Source organism: Daucus carota, chromosome 2 (genome assembly GCF_001625215.2).
Source record: "Daucus carota subsp. sativus chromosome 2, DH1 v3.0, whole genome shotgun sequence".
Taxonomy (NCBI): Eukaryota; Viridiplantae; Streptophyta; class Magnoliopsida; order Apiales; family Apiaceae; genus Daucus; species Daucus carota.
Genome location: NC_030382.2, coordinates 6,746,567 through 6,761,523, shown reverse-complemented (window position 1 = coordinate 6,761,523; position 14,957 = coordinate 6,746,567).

Genomic DNA, 14,957 nt, shown 5'->3' with positions numbered 1-14,957 from the left:
AACTACTCGAACTCCGTTTCCTCGCAACTTTACGAACAGGTTGCATTGAAGTGTTGGTTGATGTGTTTGGAGAAACGAGAGTTTGTTGAAGAGAATCTTCAGCTAGGTTATGAACCTGTGTGTTGTCAGGTTCATTGCTGGTAGGCTGGAAAACAAAATCAAGGTCACAAACAAAATCACAACCATAATCTGACGTATCAACATTAAAATTAGATGATAAGTTAGAAAGTACCTGAGCTACCTGTAGGTCCTGACGAAAGGACTGCAGCTCTGGGTTGATAGGAGAGTCAGAGGGAAGGGGTTGTGAGGTAGATTGTGTTTGTGGGATGATTTGGGATTGTGTTTGGTGTGGGAGAGGTTCAGATGAAGATGGTTGATGCTCGAAGAGATCATAATCCAGAGTTTGATCTTCAAATGAAGGGTTAGATTGTCCTGTTTGATGGATAGGGGAGTGATATGATGATTGGTTGGATGAATGGTGTGAAGATTGTGCTTCTTGAGATTGTTGAGGTGAATGCTGTTGTTGTTGTTGTTGTAGAAGTTGTTGTTGATGGTGTTGTGTAGGTTGTTGAATCTGCAGGGGTTGAGGTTCTTGAGGTTGCTGCTGCTGTTGTTGTTGTTGCTGAGGTTGAGGTGGATGAGCCACTTGAAGTTGATACGGTTGAAGAGGAGCATTGAACATTTGTAGCATGTAAGGAGTAGTGACAAGGGGAACAGCTGCAAATTTGTTCTTGTTATCCAACTGAGTCATGAGTTTGGTGCAGGCACGAGGAACTTGTGCCACAGGAGAGTTGGAGTAGTGTTCCTTCTCAGCGTCAGTCATCTTATCATTTAGAAACAACATGATAAAGCGAGGATAAAAGCATGCAACCTTGGCGTTCTGTTCAACAGATCTGTTCCTAAGAGGTCCTAACTTGGAAAGAATGGCTTGAAGAATAAGCTTTCCAAAGTTAATCCGACGATTATAAACAATGCTGAACCCAATCTTCTGAAGCAGCGAGGTTATTACATTAAAGTTCTTGCGAGTGGTCGGAGCAAACACTTTAGCCAAAGTGTCGAAGAAAAGATCCCACTCAGGCTTCAGATTGCCTTTCAACATTCTAGGCAAATTGATCTCTCCCTGATATAAGATTGTCTCGAAGAAATTGGAGAGTTCAGCTTCGGTAGGGAGTTCAGCAAAATTCTCCCTTGGAAACCCCAAAATCCTATTTACATCATCAGTGCTGATAGTAATCGTACGTCCTCCATGTATATCTCCAGAAACCCGATGATTATCCAACAAAGTAGTATTCAGGGCTGTCGAGTAGAAGTCCTGAATTGGCTGAATCTGGAGGTCTGCATGAGCTGTAATAGCAGTGCTGACGAGCGACTGGCTATTCAGAAACCGGACCCACGGTCTAAATCGTGCCAAACTTGCCTCGGGGTCGAAGAAACCATTCAAGTTTGTCTCCTCGATAACAAAGCGACCGGCCATTTTTAAAATTAAAAATTGAATTAAGTGAGAATTTTTCAAATAAAATAATAATTTTCAAATTTCACACAAATTTCAATTAATAATTAAATATCAATTAATTAAATTAATAAATAATTCGAATTAAAGGGTTAAATTCGAATTAAAACTTAATTTAATTTAAAAAGGCTAATCAAAGTCCCCAAACAATGTCTAAAGCTTCAATATCTTCAAAAATCCCCAATTTTCTTCAAAAACCCTAATAATTCGAACTCAAGAATTAGGGTTTGAAATCAGTCTAAACTAAACCACCACAAATCGTTCAATACAGGTAATCCACAACCAAAGGATCACAGAACCGGTGAGAACTCGGTCAAAATCGTTTGAATCAGTGAGAACCCGTGCAACTCGGTCAACTCGGTTAGACTCGGTGTAAAATTGGGCAGCAATTCGACTTATTTCTTGATAAAACAAAGTAACCAGCAAGCTTTAAGGGCTTGAAATAAGTAACCAGCAAGTTATTTGAAGCAAAAACTTGAAAAACTTGTGCTTGAATCAATGGCAGTTCGGTGTATGCGTGTAAAACAAAGTGAAGAAGATGAAGTGGAGCGGTATGAGATTAAAATGTTAAGTCATACGGACTTGGGTTGGTCGGTATGACTTTCCTAAGGAATGTCATACCGAGCTCTTGAGAAAGTCATTCTCGAGCAAGCGGTATGACATTCTTAGAAAGTCATACCGAGAAACTAAATGGAGGGGTGTAGAGAATAGCGGTATGACTTACACAAATAATGTCATGCCGAATGGGAAGTGTAGAAGAAGCTACAGGCGGTATGGCTTTTTCTGAAAAAGTCATACCGCACTTTTAAAACAGATTTTTATAAAAACAAAATGGAATATTATGATTTTTGATTATTTAAATGCAATAAAACCTTTTGCACATATAATCAAAAATCTAATACACATAATATATAATATATTACACATATATTTTGTAAAATTCAACTTTAATTAAATATAAATACTTATGAATTTAACTTTAATTCATTTAAATGAATTAACTTAAAAACAAATATTTATGCTTAATTAATTTTGAAAAATACAAAATAAATACATATTATTATCTAAATGCATGGAGAATATTACAGGGGAGTATGCAACACTTAGAAAATCATAGAAACAGATATGAACATGCATAATTACACATAAAATTATCAGATAATTTACAAACAATTATATAAAATCTAATAAAATAGATATAATAACACAGAAAATTCACAAAAATATATAATAATATATAAAATACATATAAAATATATACAAAGAGAATCATGGCATATTTAACATCCCTAGCTCACAAACCAACTTAGAGAAAGTGGATTCATCAAGTGGTTTAGTGAAGATGTCTGCAATCTGATCAGCTGTGGGTACGAAATGTAACACCACAGTACCATTCATGACATGTTCTCGAATGAAATGATACCTGATATCTATGTGCTTGGTCCTGGAGTGTTGCACTGGATTGTTTGAAATGGCTATGGCACTGGTATTGTCACAAAATATTGGAATTTTGTCGATCGAAATACCATAATCATTTAATTGGTTTCTGATCCAGAGAATCTGAGCACAGCAACTGCCAGCAGCTATGTACTCAGCTTCAGCAGTAGAAGTGGACACTGAGTGTTGCTTCTTGCTGTACCAGGAAACCAATCGACGTCCTAGAAATTGACAACTTCCAGACGTACTCTTTCTGTCAATCCTGCAACCTGCATAATCAGAATCTGTATAGCCGGTTAAGTCAAAACCAGTATTCTTAGGGTACCAAATACCTAAACCAGGTGTACCCTTAAGATATCTAAAGATTCTTTTGACGGCTATAAGATGTGATTCTTTAGGATCAGCTTGAAACCTAGCACATAAACATGTTGCAAACATGATATCTGGTCTACTTGCAGTAAGATAAAGTAAAGAGCCAATCATACCTCGATAGCTTGTTATATCAACTTTCTTACCAGATTTATCCTGGTCAAGCTTTGTGGCAGTGGCCATGGGTGTCTTTGCCGGGAAAGAGTCTTCTAAATTGTACTTTCGAAGAAGATCTCTGACATACTTGGATTGGCAAATGAATATTCCATCTTCCTTTTGGCTTACTTGAAGACCAAGGAAGTAGGACAGCTCACCCATCATACTCATCTCATAGTTACTCTGCATTAACTTAGCAAATCTCTTGCACAAGTTATCGTTAGTAAAACCAAATATAATATCATCAACATATATTTGAACAAATATCATATCATTATCATGCAATTTGTAAAAGAGAGTTTTGTCTATGACACCTCTAGTAAATTTATTTTCAATTAAAAATTCAGAGAGGGTGTCATACCATGTCCTTGGTGATTGCTTAAGCCCATAGACAGCTTTGAATAGGAAGTACACAAAATCAGCAAATTTTGGATTTTCAAAGCCAGGGGGCTGTTCCAGATATACTTCTTCTTCCAGCTTTCCATTCAGAAATGCACTTTTCACATCAATCTGATAAACTCTGAAGTTGGAGTGTGCAGCAAATGCAAGAAATATTCTGATGGCTTCAAGACGAGCAACTGGAGCATAGGTTTCATCATAATCAATTCCTTCTTCTTGAGAATAACCTTTTGCAACCAGTCTGGCTTTGTTTCTCACAACAATGCCATCACCATCTAACTTGTTACGGAAGACCCATCTAGATCCAATTGTAGACTTTCCTTTTGGTCTTGGAACCAGGGCCCAGACTTCTTGTCTCTCAAATTGATTGAGTTCTTCTTGCATGGCAAGAACCCAATCAGGATCAGCAAGTGCTTCGTCTATTTTCTTTGGTTCTAATTGTGAAAGAAAACCAGAGAATAGACATTCATTTGTCGTAGCACTTCTAGTCCTTACACCAACATCAGGATCACCAATAATCAGATCAAAGGGATGATCTCTGCTCCAAATCCTTTCCCTTGGAAGTTGTGTCCTTGATGATTCAGCAGTATCATCATTAGGCTGATGTGTATGACTAGTTGATCCACCAGCTCCCCCTGAGTTGTTGCCAGGTTGACTTGATGATCCACCACTAGCATTAGTGGAATCTCCAGCATTATTGCCATTTCCTCCACCATTGCCTGGATCATTATCATTGTTGTCATCACCTGTTGCAACCTCAGGTGGCACATCATCATCTGAATCAGAATCTGGATAGTTGTCAAACCTCAGAGATTCAGATGGATTAGCAGATTGTAAACTTGGTAGTTTAGTGTCATCAAATGTTACATTGACACTAACTTTCACTGACAGAGTATCAATTACAAAAACTCTATAAGCATTGTTTGTATAACCAACAAAAATTGCTTCAGATGCCTTTGGCTCAAACTTGTTCAAGTTCTCTTCACCATCCTTGAGAACATAACACTTGGCTCCAAATACATGAAGATGTTTGACATAAGGCTTCTTGTTGTTATACAGATGAAATGGAGTTTTCATATGATCCTTGTTGATCAAAGTTCTATTCTGGGTATAGCAGGCAGTAGATACAGCTTCAGCCCAAAAGTACAGTGGAAGCTTTGCTTCAGTAATCATCGTCCTTGCAGCTTCGATCAGTGTACGATTCTTTCTTTCGACGACTCCATTCTGTTGTGGAGTCCTTGGTGCTGAATACTGCCTTCTAATTCCCTTTTCAGAGTAAAAGTTGATTAGAGTTTGATTCTTGAATTCTGTGCCATTGTCTGACCTTACAGCTTTGACTGGCACACCTTTATCCAATTCAACTAACTTTATATGTAACGCCTATAATATTTGACTTATATATATTACAGTATTTCATTTTTGGTGATATATAAAATTTCGTGTTTTAATTGCCAAACTATGTGAATTTGACTCGTTTATCGTTACATGACTTTCGTATGTCGTTATAATGTACTTATATGACTTTTGGCGAATAATTCTCGCTACGCGATTAAATAATATTACTAGTTGCGACGGTTTTGGCTTTTTATTAATAAATGTGATCGTTGCCGTTACCCGATTAAATAATAATAGAGATATATGCGATTTAGTGATATTTGATAAATTGCGAGTAGCCGATAAGCTTTAACTTGTAAAATAGCGTTTCATTGCATATATTTTTCTCGAGATTTTACGTGTATTATATTCGTGTTTTATATTTATGTGAAATGTGACTATTAGAGCTCTACTTGTAATATTTCTTTTAAAATTCATTCCTTGTCCAAAATTTGTGAAAACTATTTTATTAAACTTCTAAAATCCCGTATTATTTGTGATATTAATTTCATGATTTATCGATTTGCACTTTATTTACTAAAACTCATTCTTTTAATACTCTTTTAATCACACTTTTATTAATTATCAAAAGACTACATTACCCTTGCATGCATTTTACACTAACACTTGGAAGAAGGATAAGCTAGTCATTCTACACTCCACTACCATTAGTTGGTCAAGTCAAAACACTAGAAAACAAACTAACACATGCTTCCACACTTCACATGATCATATACAACCACAACACACAAACCCACTTCTCTCATCTCTCTCTTCTCTCTCCCTCACCCTCTCTCTCGGCTGAACCCAAAAACCCTCCCCTCTCTCCACCATTTTCTTTCATTCTCTTTCATTTCAAGCTTTTGGAGGCCAAGACTTTCACTCTCTAAGCTTGCATCTTCACTTGAGGTTAGAAACTTTTGTTGCATGTTGATTTGGAGCCGAAATGGGGCTTTGATCCTTATGGATTTAGAGTCACCATTTTGGAGGTTCCTAAATGATGATCTTGATGTGTTTTTGGTAAGGTTTCATACCTCATTTTGGCCAATACACACTTGAATCATCACATTCGGCAATGACTCCAATGAGGAGCCGAATGTATACATATATATATGTGAGATGATGATTTTGAAATTCATGATTTGAGGTTGGTTGCTTGTATATTCGAAAGGTGTGATGATTTGCTGAAGTTTTGGTGTGATTTCAGTCCTTGCATGTCTATTATTTTGATGATATAGCATGAATTAGAGCTTGTATAAATGTTTCTAGTGATGCATGTTGAAGCCGAGTGAAATGCCATGACTTTGAGTTTTGGATGAGATTTTTGAGTAATGCATGCCATGTTCTAAGTGTTAAAATGATAGTTTATGGTGTGTATGATGATATCTAGTAGTAATCAGTAGCTATTATGTGAATACCATGTTGATATACTCAAAAATTTGCTCATATATGCTCCCTGAAATTCTGCTCTGTTTTACCTCTATTTATGCCTCGGTTTTGTGTTCTTGGATGGTTAAAATTGGTAATATCTTGCTTTGTGTGACTAGTCAGTAGGTGTATGAATATTGTAGAATAGGATTGTGGCTTGGTTTGTTGGTTTTTGGTGTTTGGAAGGGAGTTAAGGTGGAAGGAGTCACACACACACCATGGCAGATTTTTGCACCTTAGAAACCATGAGAAATAGATGTGTCATGCTTAGGCCCTCATAGGCCCAAGTCTCCTGGAGTTGGGACTTGATGTATACAAGTCTCCAGTAGCCATAAAAGTCACAAAAACCATCACTTACATAGATGCACACACACATCTTTGAGTATAGGGCAGAACAGGGCACTTTAAGATTTATTGTGTCCTTGAGTGGTTAACACCTTGTCATTGATGAGGCCCTCATGGGGCCTTGATTTAGTTGAACTTAGGGAAGTATTAGGAAGCTATTTGAGTCATTGGATTGGTGTAGTGAGTGAGTTTAGTGAGTCTCAAGTTGGTAAGTTCATGGCAGTCCCCACAGCAGGGCAGGGTGCTCTGTGCCAACTTTGCTTAGAGGCCCAAGGAGGCCTGAGTAAGGCCTTAGTGTCATTCCAAGTGCACAACTTAGATTTAAGTCTTAAGTATCCAGTAGAGTCACAATTTCACCAAGGCACATAGTGGAAACACTTGTTTTTGCCAAAACCCCCAAGAGGTGCCAAACTGCCAAGGCAGAATGGTCACTTTGGTACATTAGTTTTTAAGGACCTATATAGGCAAGGCCTTTGAGTCATACCACTTCATAATTTTAGTTTAAGATTGTGTCAACCTTTAGGAATTGGTTTGGAGTCAATACCCTAAGTGGAGATGCCTCATTTCCACTAAAGAACACAAGTGTCACACATGGAGTCACATTCTAGTACCAACTTAGGATGCATTGCATTTGAGTGTGTCATCAGTGAGGCCTTGCCCTCATAGTGAGTTCATGAGTTAGTTTTAAGTCATATTAGAGAGTGCAAGTTAGTTCAAGTCAAATCACTTAGTGTAGATGCATTCTTTTACCAAGGCACCCAAGTGTTGCCAAGGTAAGCATACTAGTGAGTCATTTAGGTTGCACTTCACTTGTCAGTCTTGGGTAGTGGGGCACAAGTGTGCCTTACTATTAATTTGTTAATTGGAGGTCAGTAGGGTATAGTTAGGAGGTATTGGTCTTAGGCCTTATGTGCTACTTGATTAAATGCTTAATTGACTTAGGAATAATTAGAGATTATTAAGTGATATAAGTTAAGTAACAAAGTGCCATGCTTTACTTGTTATGTGCATTACTTGATGATTATGTTACTTGTTTTAATTAAGTTTAAATGTATATTTAATATATATGTATATATATTATTTATATATATATGTATATACATTTATACGCGAAAGGGTAGTTAGTGACGAGGATACTATTAATTATAGGTGCAAGTAGGAGGCCAGGCAAGGAACCCCTAGAAGCATCTATACAAGAGTGCAGTAAGCTTTGTCCAGGCAAGTGAAACTTTTCCTTTATACTTGCTTTATAATTGTATACCCTGTGAATATTGAATTACTGTTTATTTAGGATTGAATTACCTCATTACCCCTTGTGATCATGACTTTGGATTCCAATAATACCCTTAACACATGAATTACCTTTTTCATATGTTATTACCCTACACCCACATGATTATACTCCAATAGTCCTTGATGAATAATGAGAACTTGATACCCCACATTAACCTGAATTATCTCATTTGGAACCCTGATCTTAATAACATCCTTTACTTTTGAAAGATCACTTGTATTTTGAAAACATCCTTGCTTATAACTTGTCTTTGATCAAGACCCCTTCTTTTGAAAATGATTTGATTTGAAATGACCTTAAAAGGAATTGGATAATAATTTTATATTAAGACTGAGGCGCCAGTCTATTATTGCAGCATCAGTAGCGGGGAGCCTGATGTCTGTTTATGGCCAATGTGTGCCGAGGATCCTCCCTGGTTGAATCACTTTATGTGGTTCGGAGCTTGGTGTGGGCTGATCACCCCTCAATGCTCGTAGCGCTGTGTGTTTCCAATTCCAATAAATTGATATCCCACATTGCACCTTTACTTGTGTTTATACCTTGTGATATCCGTTGTTGCTTTTGCACTTGATATATTGCATATTGTGAACTGTTTTATTTACTGTTTTCACTTGCTGAGCTTTTTGCTCATATATATTGTTGTTGTTATAACCCTTCAGTGAAACCCGAGAATGGCCCGTTTCAAGCAGACCGCACGTAAATCCACCTCAGGCAACGGGATTGCTTACCGCCGTATGATGGGACAGGTTGGGAACTCGTAGTTCCCTAGTTAATTTCTTTTGAACTTTTGGGATTTAAAAACTGTAGTATGACTTAGACTTAATTTGGATTTCTATTTGGGTTGTAATAACTTTAGTTGTTGTTCATACTCATTCCTGGTGATTCCGGGATTGTGGATTATACTGTAGATTAATCTTTATAACTCTGTAGTTTAATTATATATATCGATATGCATGCTTTAGTCGGTTATTTAAGTTGGGTCCGTCACAGTTGGTATCAGAGCGACAGGTTTGAGTCACTGAACAACATAGGATAAATGAACATAAGATAGGATTTACAGGTTAAGATGAACTTAGATCATGTGGGACTTGGGGCGTTAGAATCTTTTAAGTTTTCTCACCCTTTTGACTATAACCGCGTATATATATATATAACTGTTGGCAGGCATCGTCATCTTCTAGTCCCGGATTTCCGACTACTGTTCCGTTCCCGCTTTACGAGCAGATGGTGAGACTTACCGACCGACTCGAGGGCCAGAACACGATTCTCCAGCACCGGATTGACCAGTTGTACCGTGAGGACTTTGATGATGAAGGCAACCGTCCCCGTTTGATTGCTAGGGTCGAGGAGATCATTCGCATGGCCGAGGACCGTTTGGCAGCTATTCCACCCTACCGCGAGCGTGAGAGCCGTATCACTTTGACCGCCATTACTGACGAGCTCCGCCGTGTGATTAGCAGTCTCCGTGAGCCAGTTGCCAGTCCATCAGCTTCACCAGCATCATCACCATCCCCCTAGACTATTCCTTAGTCTATTTTATTTCCGTTATCATGTTATCCGTACTTTGACTTTCCATTTCATACTTGTACCCCCGGATTGTTTCGGGAAGACTTTTATTTGCACTTTATTTCCGTTCGTACTGTTCCGTACTTATCATTTGAACTAATGTTTAATCTCGCACTTTGACTATTTATCTCATCTTGTCATTACACGTGTACCATGCTTAGATAGAAATTGCCATGTTAAACCTTTAGAACTTGATCATTTTTAAACCATGCCAATATACCATGATATGACTTTGACCGAATAATTGTACCTTTGCAATATGATACCTTAGACTCTAATAATACACACACATACCATGATGCCATAATAAACCATAAACCGTTACCATGTGAATAACTCTTGAATAATACCTTTGTACCCAATATTCCCTTTGATATAACTTGTGTGCATATATTGAACTGTGAATAAGCTTTTCTTGTCTACATTCAGAATCATGCCTCCTCGAAGAGCCCGCAACACAACCAATGAAAATACCGAAGAACCACCACCAACCTTGGCTCAACTTATGCAACTTCTTCACCAACAATCTGTTACCCTTGCTCAACAACAACAATTACTTCAACAACAACTCCAGCAACAACAACAAGCACCACCACCACCTACTACTTTCAAATCTTTTCAAGCTGTGAAACCACCCGAGTTCCGAGGAACTCAAGACCCTGTTGAAGCTCAATCCTGGCTAAAGGAGATGGAGAAGGCTTTCACCTTGGCTGTTGTAACTGATAATAAGAAGGTTGAGTATGCCTCTTATTTTCTGAAAGACGAAGCAAACTACTGGTGGGAGTCAGCCCGTGCTTTAGAAGAAGGTGAGGTTATTGCTTGGGATAGATTCAAGAGGATATTTCTAGACAAGTACTTTCCAAGGTATATGCAAACACAAATGGAATTGAAGTTCTTTGAATTGAAGCAAGAGGGAATGACTGTTGGAGAATATGAGAAGAAATTTACAGAATTGGCAAGGTTCGTGGGAGATTATGTGGACACGGACGAGAAAAGAGCGAAGAGATTTCAACAAGGATTGAAGCCTTGGCTACGAAGCAGAGTGGCTGCTTTTGAATTGGCCACATATGCTGAAGTGGTCCAGAAGGCAATGGTAATAGAAGGAGAAAGTGATCAGAATCAGAAGGAGAAGGATAACAAGAAGAGAAAGTTTGTGAGTAAAGGTGAAGGTTCGGCTCAGGGGAGCCAAAGTGGAAAGAATTTCAAGAAGTTTGGAGTTCAGAATCAAGGAGGTTCCCGAGGATTCAAGAAAGGTGATAATAGGAATGTGAAGAAGATTCAAGGACCGAGTGGTCAAAGGAGTCAACAAGCAAATTCAGAATGCAAGTTCTGCAACAAGAAACACACGGGAAGTTGTAATAAGGCTGATATTGTCTGTTTCAAGTGCAACTCGAAGGGTCATTATGCAAACGAGTGCCAGAATTCGAAGCCGTCTGTTACCTGTTTCAAGTGTGGAAAGACCGGTCATATGTCAAGAGATTGTAAAGCTCCTGGAACTAACAAGTTGATGCAATTGGCAGCTACCCCTTACAATCAAGGAATGACATCTTCTGCTCCGATTCTGCAACTACCTTCTACTCAAGTTTTTGAGTCTGCAACTTCTGTTGTCCATCCCTCTTATCCGGCTCAAGCAAGGACATTCAACATGAATATCAAAGATGCTGTTCAGAGTTCGGAGGTTGTGGCAGGTACGCTTTCTGTCAACAACAACCATGCTAAAGTGCTATTTGATTCTAGAGCTACTAGATCTTTCATATCTGAATCTTTTGTTGGCAAGTTGAATTGTGCAATTGAACCGTTAGTTGAACCCTTATCTATCATTGTTGCTAATCAAGAACAAGTATCTGTTAGAAGTATTTGCCCCCGATGTACTATAGAGATTTCTGGCTTTAGTTTTCCTGCTTCCCTTATACCTTTTCGATTAGGAGAGTTTGATGTTATATTAGGTATGGATTGGTTAGCAGAAAATGGTGCTCAAATAGATTGTAAGAAGAAGAAGATAATCCTTAAGTCTCCTCAAGGCAAGAAAGTAGAGTTTAAAGGGCAGAAACAAACCAAGACATTTTTGACGATAATGGAAGCTAAGAAGTTGTTAAGGCAAGGTTGTGAAGGTTATTTGGCTCATGTGATTGATAGATCTAAAGAGACGCCGAACATAGAAAGCATTCCGATAGTTAATGAATTTCTCGATGTTTTTCCGGACGATCTTCCTGGATTGCCTCCCGACCGTCAAATTGAGTTTTCTATTGACTTAGCACCCGGCACGGAACCAGTTTCAAAGCAACCGTATCGAATGGCGCCGGCAGAAATGAAAGAGTTGGCCAAGCAATTGCAAGAATTGTTAGACAAAGGAGTTATAAGGCCGAGTGTATCCCCGTGGGGAGCTCCAGTTCTTTTTGTGAAGAAAAAGGACGGAAGCATGAGATTGTGCATCGACTATAGAGAATTGAACAAGTTGACAATCAAGAATAGGTATCCTTTGCCTCGAATCGACGACTTATTTGATCAACTCAAAGGAGCAACTTACTTTTCGAAGATTGACTTGCGTTCGGGATATCATCAATTGAAGATTAAGCCGGAAGACATTCCAAAGACCGCTTTTAGAACTCGGTATGGGCATTACGAGTTTCTAGTTATGGCATTTGGATTGACAAACGCACCAGCCGCCTTCATGGATTTGATTAACCGTGTATTCAAGAAGTATTTAGACAAGTTCGTCATTGTATTCATCGACGATATTCTCATATACTCGAAATCTGAAGAAGAACATGCTGAACATCTGAGGATAGCTTTGGAAACATTAAGGAAGGAGAAGTTGTATGCGAAGTTCTCAAAATGTGAATTTTGGCTACGAGAAGTGCAGTTCTTAGGGCATATTGTTGGAAGTGAAGGTATTCGAGTGGATCCAGCAAAGATAGAAGCTGTGATGAATTGGGAAAGGCCGAAGACCCCAACTGAAGTTAGAAGTTTCATGGGATTGGCCGGATATTATCGAAGGTTTGTGAAAGACTTTTCGAAGATTGCAGTACCGTTGACAAGATTGACTCGGAAGAATGAGAAGTTTGAATGGACCGACAAATGTGAAAAGAGCTTTCAAGAGTTGAAACAGAAGTTAGTCACCGCTCCAGTTCTAGCTTTGCCAGATGATCAAGGAGATTTTGTTATCTACAGTGATGCGTCATACAAAGGATTAGGTTGTGTCTTAATGCAACACGGGAAAGTGATAGCCTACGCGTCAAGACAACTCAAGCCACACGAACAAAGATATCCGACTCATGACTTGGAATTGGCAGCAATTGTGTTTGCCTTGAAGCTTTGGAGACACTATCTTTATCGCGAGAAGTGTGAAATATTCACGGATCACAAAAGCTTGAAGTACATTTTCACGCAAAAAGAGTTGAACATGAGGCAGCGAAGATGGTTGGAATTGATTAAAGACTACGACTGCACGATTAATTATCATCCCGGAAAGGCGAACGTAGTAGCAGATGCGTTAAGTCGCAAAGAAAGGTTGAATATGTTGACCATGGCTCAAGAACTATCACAGGAATTTGAGAAGATGGGAATTGAAATTCGAGCTCCTAGTGCACCTACAGAAATGATTCATACCATGACCTTTCAGCCTGAATTGATGGAGAAGATAAAGAAGTGCCAAGAAGAAGTGATGAATGAAAAGATGAATGAGTTAACCGGAGAAGAAATCTGCACACAGAAAGACAACCAAGGAATCTTGAGGTTTTCATCAAGAATTTGGATACCAAACGTGGAGGAATTGAAGAATGAAATCTTGAAGGATGCTCACAATTCAGAATTTTCTATTCACCCCGGAAGCACAAAAATGTACCAAGATCTGAAGCAAAACTTTTGGTGGCCAGACATGAAGAAAGAAATTGCTCAATGGATCAGTAAATGCTACACTTGTCAAAGAGTAAAAGCTGAACATCAGAAGCCAAGTGGATTGATACAGCCGTTAGAGATACCAGAATGGAAGTGGGAGCACATTGCAATGGACTTTATAGTTGGATTGCCAAGGACGAAATCTAATCATGATGCTATTTGGGTAATAATTGATCGGTTGACCAAGTCGGCTCATTTTCTGCCAATTAACGAGAGATATTCAATGGACAAGCTGATTCACATGTATTTGAAAGAGATTGTTACTCGTCATGGAGTTCCAGTATCTATTGTGTCAGATCGAGACCCTCGTTTTAACTCGAGATTTTGGAAGCTATTTCAAGAACATTTGGGAACCCGACTCAAAATGAGTACTGCCTATCATCCACAAACGGACGGACAAAGCGAGCGTACAATTCAAACTATCGAAGACATGTTGAGGTCTTGTGCTTTGGACTTCAAAGGAAATTGGGACGAGCATTTGCCATTAGTTGAGTTTTCGTATAATAACAGTTATCATGCTAGCATTGGAATGCCCCCGTACGAAGCTCTTTATGGAAGGAAGTGTAGATCTCCGATATATTGGGATGAAGTTGGAGAAAGGAAAGTAATTGGTCCAGAATTGATCCAGCAGACAAAAGAAGCAGTAGATGTGATTCGAAACAGATTGATTGCAGCTCAAGATAGACAACGAAAGTATGCTGACCCGCACAGAAAAGATGTTGAGTTCGAAATTGGAGAAGCCGTTTTGCTAAAAGTGTCACCTTGGAAAGGAATAGCCAGATTCGGAAAGAAAGGGAAATTGAGTCCAAGATTTATTGGTCCTTTTGAGATTTTAAGCAGAATTGGGAAAGTGGCGTACGAACTAGCCTTACTGCCTCAAATGCAACACGTTCACAACGTTTTCCATGTCTCATTGCTTAAGAAGTTCAACCCCGACACCAAGTGCATCATAGAGAATGAACCAGTTGAGATAGAGCCCGATTTATCTTATATCGAGCAACCGATTAGCATTCTAGATAGAAAAGATAAGGTGTTAAGGAATAAGACAGTTCCTTTAGTTAGAGTTTTGTGGAGGAATCCCAAGGTTGAAGAATCAACGTGGGAATTAGAAAGTGATATGTTAGATAAGTATCCTCATTTGTTTACTTAGATTCTGGGGTCAGAATCCTTTTAAGGGGGGAA